At 47.2% G+C, this 7,401-nt stretch overlaps 1 protein-coding gene across 1 annotated transcript in view; it reads left to right on the top strand.

Moving 5' to 3' along the window:
- The window catches only part of LOC139753386 (solute carrier family 12 member 8), a 120,123-nt gene that overhangs the window by 58,822 nt on the left and 53,900 nt on the right, over window positions 1-7,401 (top strand). The window lies entirely within an intron of this gene.

Raw genomic sequence — 7,401 nt, 5'->3', positions numbered from 1 at the left:
ACGACCCTTGAACACGATGGTGTGACTCTTGAACACGATGGTACGACCCTTGAACACGATGGTGCGACCCTTGAACACGATGGTGCGACCCTTGAACACGATGATGCGACCCTTGAACACGATGGTGCGACCCTTGAACACGTTGCTAAGACCCTTGAACGCGATGTACTACCCTTGAACGCGATGGAACGACCCTTAAAACGAAGGTAAGATCCTTCAACGCCATGGTACGACCCTTGACCACGACGGCACGAACTTTGGGTAACTCAACCTTAAAGGTTAGACCAAAGACCAGGTTTTTATACTTAAGTGTCGTACCTCGTGCTTAACTGTCGTACCGTCGTGCTTAAAAGTCGTACCGTCGTGTTTAAGGGTCGTACCGCCGTGCCTTAAGTGTCGTACCGTCGTGCCTTAAGTGTCGTACCGTCGTGCTTAAGTGTCGTACCGTCGTGCTTAAGTGTCGTACCATCATGTTTAAGTGTCGTACCGTCGTGCTTAAGTGTCGTACCGTCGTGCTTAAGTGTCGTACCGTCGTGCTTAAGTCTCGTACCGTCGTGTCTTAAGTGTCGTACCGTCGTGTCTTAAGTGTCGTACCGTCGTGTCTTAAGTGTCGTACCGTCGTGCCTTAAGTGTCGTACCGTCGTGCTCAAGTGTCGTACCGTCGTGTCTTAAGTGTCGTACCGTCGTGTCTTAAGTGTCGTACCGTCGTGTCTTAAGTGTCGTACCGTCGTGCCTTAAGTGTCGTACCGTCGTGCTCAAGTGTCGTACCGTCGTGTCTTAAGGGTTGTACCGTCTTGCTCAAGTGTCGTGCCGTCGTGCAGGTCGTACAACACAGCAAACAGCCAGCAGTCTATAGCAGCAGGTCAGGAGGGAAGGGACCTCACTGATTTAAGAATACCTACGTGGATTTTTGCGATAACCGCAACGTCGGAAAATCTTAAAAGTTACGATGAACGAGTCGTGTGAGTTACGTGTGTGTGTGTGTGTGTGTGTGTGTGTGTGTGGCCAGCAGCCTACGTGTGGGTGAGGCAAGGAGAAACAGACATCCACATGGACCAAAGGAGTGAAACATGAAAGCCAGGGAAGTGCTAAAGAGAGAGAGAGAGAGAGAGAGAGAGAGAGAGAGAGAGAGAATTATATACATCCCTCTTTAATTTAGATATATTGCGTTCAGTCATATAGGACGAAAATGCTGTAGAAACGTACTGGGTACTGAAACGAATGGTATCAGGCCAGTACGGGGGAGGCCAGACCTACATAACACAGATCGCAGGATTCCAATGCTGTTGAAACAATCTGACAATTTTAGATTTAAAAAATCTGGGAAGACGTCAAAGGAGCATAAGATGGATTGGTTAGGGGTCAATATTTTTTTATTCTTCGTCTGGATCTAAACTTGACGTGGACATTCATCCAACATGTCCCAAACATTCACTACTGCTTACAAAAATCTGGTTATAAAAATCTGCTTGTCAAAATTTGGTTATAAAAATCTAATTTCTGAAATTATCATAAAAAACTGAAAAGTACAATAATGTCATCACGTGTGTTAACTTGACCTAACCGAACGTGACCTGACCACACGCCACTTGACCCGACCTTAGCCTATCCTAAGCTAACCTGACCTGACCTGACCTAACCTACCTAGACGTGACCTAACTACCTAGACGTGACCTGACCTAACCTACCTAGACGTGACCTGACCTAACCTACCTAGACGTGACCTAACTACCTAGACGTGACCTGACCTAACCTACCTTTGATCTAACATAACCTTATATGACCCGTGTGTGTGTGTGTGTGTGTGTGTGTGTGTGTGTGTGTGTGTGGGTTGGGAGTAAGTGGGGGAGGTGGAGCGACACTTGGAGTCCTTGTGAACCCTACCGGGCAAAGTCCAGGCACCTCCACCCGGCCATAACACACACACACACTTCACCAGCTCTGCAGACGGCAGTAATGGCTCGGAAATTATTAGGATTAGCGTAAGTGAGCGTCGGCAAACTGGGGTAATCAACTTACACACGGGGTAGAGTAGGTGGATGAGTAGGCCAGGGTAGAGAGGGAGGCCGAGATGTGACCAGGGGGAAACGAGAGAAGTGAGTGTGTGTGTGTGAGTGTGTCTATCTGTGGCATTACTATTTGTGTGTTACGGGGAGAGTGTTCTACACTCGTGCTGCCCCGTCTTAACCTTGTATGTGTGTGTCATGTTATCACTATGTTATGTATGCACAGACGTACACCCGAGCCAGCCAGGTATCCCATTATTGGCCAACACCGAGGGGGTAGAATGTGGGCCGATAGGATTCGAACCCGGGCAGGCCTCTGGATATATATATATATATCACGGTCTGAAACGTTAACCACTACACCACAGAAGCCCATAAACAATGTCTCCGTGTGTGTGTGTGTGTGTGTGTGTGTGTGTGTGTGTGTGTGTGCTGTCTACCATGACAGTTCCAGTACGTTACTTAAAGATACATGGTTGTTGACCACAGCATCTGCAGTTGGATGACGGTGGCAGACCGCAACACTCTCCTCATGTGAACATTTCCTCTGACCACAGACACCTGGCCTCACACTCACTCCCTCCCTCCAACGGTTCGTCTCTGAAGCAACAGTTTCCGCCCTGTGTGACGTCCCACAAATGAATGGATGATTTCAAGTAAAGGACACTCCAGCCTCCAGGCGACTCGGTCATGTACAAACCTCCTATAGTGAAGCAGAGAGACACTAAAAGGCACTACTGCACCAGCGCTGTCTGGAGAGAGAGAGAGAGAGAGAGAGAGAGAGAGAGAGAGAGAGAGAGAGAGAGAGAGAGACTTTCACTCATTTCAGAGAATCCCGTAATGAAGAAGGAACACATTTCTGAAATTATCTCGCACACTTGCCAGGTTCCAGGACTTTTCTTACCTTTCGTACCTCGCGTGACTCCAGGACCACCGGGACCTGAGGAACAGACTCAGGATAGTCTGGAACTCCTTGAGAGTCAGGGACTTCACGACAGTCTGGAACTCCAGCTTAACCTGGAACTTCAGGACAGTCTGGAACTCAAGGACAGTCTAGAACTTCAGGTCAATCTGGAATTATAGACGTATAGGACTCGAGGACAGTCTGGAATTCGAGTCAGTCTTGAACTCCAGGACAGTCTAGATACAACTCTAAGACAGTCTAGAACTCCAGGTAAGTCTGAAGGTCCTGGAAAATCTGAAACCTCAGGTCAGTCTAGAATCCCAGGACAGTCTGGAGGTCCAGGACAGCCTGGAAACCCCAGGTCAGTACAGAACTCCAGGACAGCCTGGAGGTCCAGGACAGCCTGGAAACCCCAGGTCAGTACTGAACTCCAGGACAGCCTGGAGGTCCAGGACAGCCTGGAAACCCCAGGTCAGTAAAGAACTCCAGAGCAGTCTGGAATCCAGGTATAGTCTGAAGGTCCAGGAAATTCTGGAACCCTAGAAAACTCTGGAATTCCAGGATTTGTCCGTAGATCTTCGGGAGGCTGGATCTGGTTGGATGAACTGGGTGGAGGAGGAGGAGGAGGAGGAGGTCACACGCGCGCAGCTGTTCCTTACCGCGTCGGCCACACCCTCCCATGCCACCCTGCAGGCCGCAGGCATCCATACAGCCGCCCATCCTCACACTCACCTCCCCAATCGCCCGCCCATCGATCCTCGCTGATAGCATCCAGACAACAACCCAGACATCCCTTGCCCTACGACAGCCAACTCACTCGACCCTCATCCACTGACAGACGATATCTAAGATAGCAATCACCTTCTGACGTCATCCACACATCTGACAACACCTCAGACAGCCCTCACCTTCTGACAACACCCACACAGCTCTCACCTGACAACACACAGACAGCCCTCACCTGACAACAACCAAACAGCCCTCACCAGACAACACAGCCAGCCCTCACCTGACAACACAGACAGCCCTCACCTGACAACAGACAGCCCTCACCTGACAATACTCTCACAGTCCTCACCTGACAACACAGCCAGCCCTCAAATGACAACCAGACAGCCCTCACCTGACAACAGACAGCCCTCACCTTCTGACAACCAGACAGCCCTCACCTGACAACAGACAGCCCTCACCTGACAATACTCTCACAGTCCTCACCTGACAACACAGCCAGCCCTCACCTTCTGACAACCAGACAGCCCTCACCTGACAACAGACAGCCCTCACCTGACAACATATAGACAGCCCTCACCTCTGACAACACCCCAGACAGCCCTCACCGTCTGACAACATCCACACAGCGCTCACCTAACACAGACAGCCCTCACCGTCTGACAACATCCACACAGCGCTCACCTAACACAGACAGCCCTTACCTTCTGACAACGCCCACAGATCCCTCGCCTGACAACACAGCCAGCCCTCACCTTCTGACGACAACCAGACAGCCCTCATCTGACAACATCCACTCAGCCCTAACCTGACAACATATAAACAGCCCTCACCTCTGACAACACCCCAGACAGCCCTCACCTCCGACAACACCCAAGACAGCCCTCACCTTCTGACAACATCCACACAGCGCTCACCTGACAACACAGCCAGCCCTTACCTTCTGACTACAACCAGACAGCCCTCAGCTGACAACATCCACACAGCCCTCACCTCTGACAACACCCCCCCACACAGCCCTCACCTGTGACAACACCCCCACACACAGCCCTCACCTCTGACAACACCCCCACACACAGCCCTCATCTTCTAACAACACCTACACAACTGTCCAACGAATTCCCTCACCCTCGCCATTTCCTCGGGATTCTGTGCTTTCGTCATGCCCCTAGAGTGCCATGCCCAGTGGCCGTCATGCAGGGCATACGTGCAGCCCGGCAGTGGTGACACACCCGCCGAGGGAGCCCAAGGAGTACACAGCAGGAACAGTTCCCCCAGGCCATCGGCTGGAGTGAACTACACCGCGCATGTGGAGGAGAACCTCGGTCTCAACAAACACTGGAGATGTGACCAGGAACTGGGGAACGAACACGGAGCGGAGTAGTGATGACGGAAGAGAAAACGCGAGTAGCGATGACAGAACAGAGAAAACGTGAGAGTAGAATGAATACGACACCAAATTTTGAGTTATCAATCTTCTTTCCTATGTTCTCTAATTTTCTCAGTATTATTCTGCCATTAGGTGGGTGCTCAAACACCAGCTGTGGAAAATTCTATCCATTTTATTTCATTTAAGCTTTCGCCTTCACAGAGGCATCATCGGGAATCTACAAAAAGGAAAGAAAACTGCGTCACAAAACTTGGATATGAAATATATATATATATATATATATATATATATATATATATATATATATATATATATATATATATATATATATATATAAGAAACTCGGAAAGCAAAAATGGGTATGTTTGAAGGAATAGTGGTTCCAACAATGTTGTATGGTTGCGAGGCGTGGGCTATGGATAGAGTGGTGCGCAGGAGGATGGATGTGCTGGAAATGAGATGTTTGAGGACAATGTGTGGTGTGAGGTGGTTTGATCGAGTAAGTAACGTAAGGGTAAGAGAGATGTGTGGAAATAAAAAGAGCGTGGTTGAGAGAGCAGAAGAGGGTGTTTTGAAATGGTTTGGGCACATGGAGAGAATGAGTGAGGAAAGATTGACCAAGAGGATATATGTGTCGGAGGTGGAGGGAACGAGGAGAAGTGGGAGACCAAATTGGAGGTGGAAAGATGGAGTGAAAAAGATTTTGTGTGATCGGGGCCTGAACATGCAGGAGGGTGAAAGGAGGGCAAGGAATAGAGTGAATTGGATCGATGTGGTATACCGGGGTTGACGTGCTGTCAGTGGATTGAATCAGGGAATGTGAAGCGTCTGGGGTAAACCATGGAAAGCTGTGTAGGTATGTATATTTGCGTGTGTGGACGTATGTATATACATGTGTATGGGGGTGGGTTGGGCCATTTCTTTCGTCTGTTTCCTTGCGCTACCTCGCAAACGCGGGAGACAGCGGAAAAAAAAGAAAGAAACACTCAGAAAAAATACACATACATAACATAAAAAGTAAGAGTAAACGCTTTTTATGTGGTATTCATTATGGGTTTTTCTTGAGTGTTTCATATTTTGTTTGCGTTTTACATTTCACATCCAAGTTTTTTTGACGCAGTTTTCTCCTTTTTGTAGATTCCTGATGATGCCTCAGTGAACCCGAAAGCTTAATTGAAAAAAAAAAAAATGGATAGAATTTTGGACAGCTGGTGTTTGAACACCCAAGTAATAGTAGAATGATAGAGAAAATTACAGACGATTAATAACTCTAAATATGCTGTCGTAATCAATTCTACGTGCATTAGGAGTCTACCTTTCCTTACTAACAGAAGTAGTGCAACCTTTGACCGCAGGAACCTTCAGAAAGGTCGTGAATTATATACCAGGACTTTTCACAGAAAATTGGTCCTGGGGGTAAATATGAAACACATGCATAACGGAAACGACACAAAACGTATGAATCAGACGTTTTAAACGTTGCTCTACATCAGGAGACGGTGCAGGAGACACAAAACGTATGAATCAGACGTTTTAAACGGTGCAGGAGGAGTTAAGCAAGGCAATGTCCTAAGCAATATGTGTCAAAACGTTTATTTGTATAGAATGTAACACCTTGAGAAGGCTCCTTACAGCCACATGCTGGAAATATCTAGGTACGCATTACAGAACAAATATTCAGACGATGTGCTGAAACTCTTCCTGAATTCATAGACAAACAGAAGCACAACCGATTTTATAGAAATGTGATAAAATAATTGTCTTGCTTGGATGTAGAAGAACCATTTGGCAGTACTGTGACTTTGATAACAGCCAACCGAAAACCGTACACACTTGATAAAGCAAGGGAAAAATATCACATGGATTTGTAAAACAAGTGAACACGCAATAAGATCGTCTGGATGCAAAACTTATGGTTTAATGGAAGAAGTACGTCAAGCAATGTAGTCTTTTCCCACCACTAACTCTTATATTCCAACGTTTGATAAGGTCCTAAACACAGGAGAAGAGTATTCTGACGATGTGGACACAAATGCAACCACAGACACTTGAGCCTGTGGAGGTGAAGAACCTTCAAACAATGTTAGGTCATACATATTTTAACGCTCCTCTTGAGTTCCGTCTTAAAACAAACGCTTTATAATCAAAAGCAAGAAAAACTGGACACAACATGAGAAAAGAATCCATAAACAGGTACAATCTTTCAATTATTTTGGAAAATGTTTTCTGTAAGCATTTGTGTAAACATACACCAAACCCATAAGCAACTTTGCTCTGGTGAAATATCAGAAGTTGCCCAAATCATCGAAGAAGTTGCCAAATTATCGAGAAACTTCTTCTTGCATAGAACTGCCAAGCTTGGATCCACACCA

This window comes from Panulirus ornatus, chromosome 14, assembly GCF_036320965.1.
Source record: "Panulirus ornatus isolate Po-2019 chromosome 14, ASM3632096v1, whole genome shotgun sequence".
Classification (NCBI taxonomy): Eukaryota; Metazoa; Arthropoda; class Malacostraca; order Decapoda; family Palinuridae; genus Panulirus; species Panulirus ornatus.
Note: the sequence above shows the minus strand (reverse complement) of the source record. Positions and strands in the feature narration are given on the sequence as shown.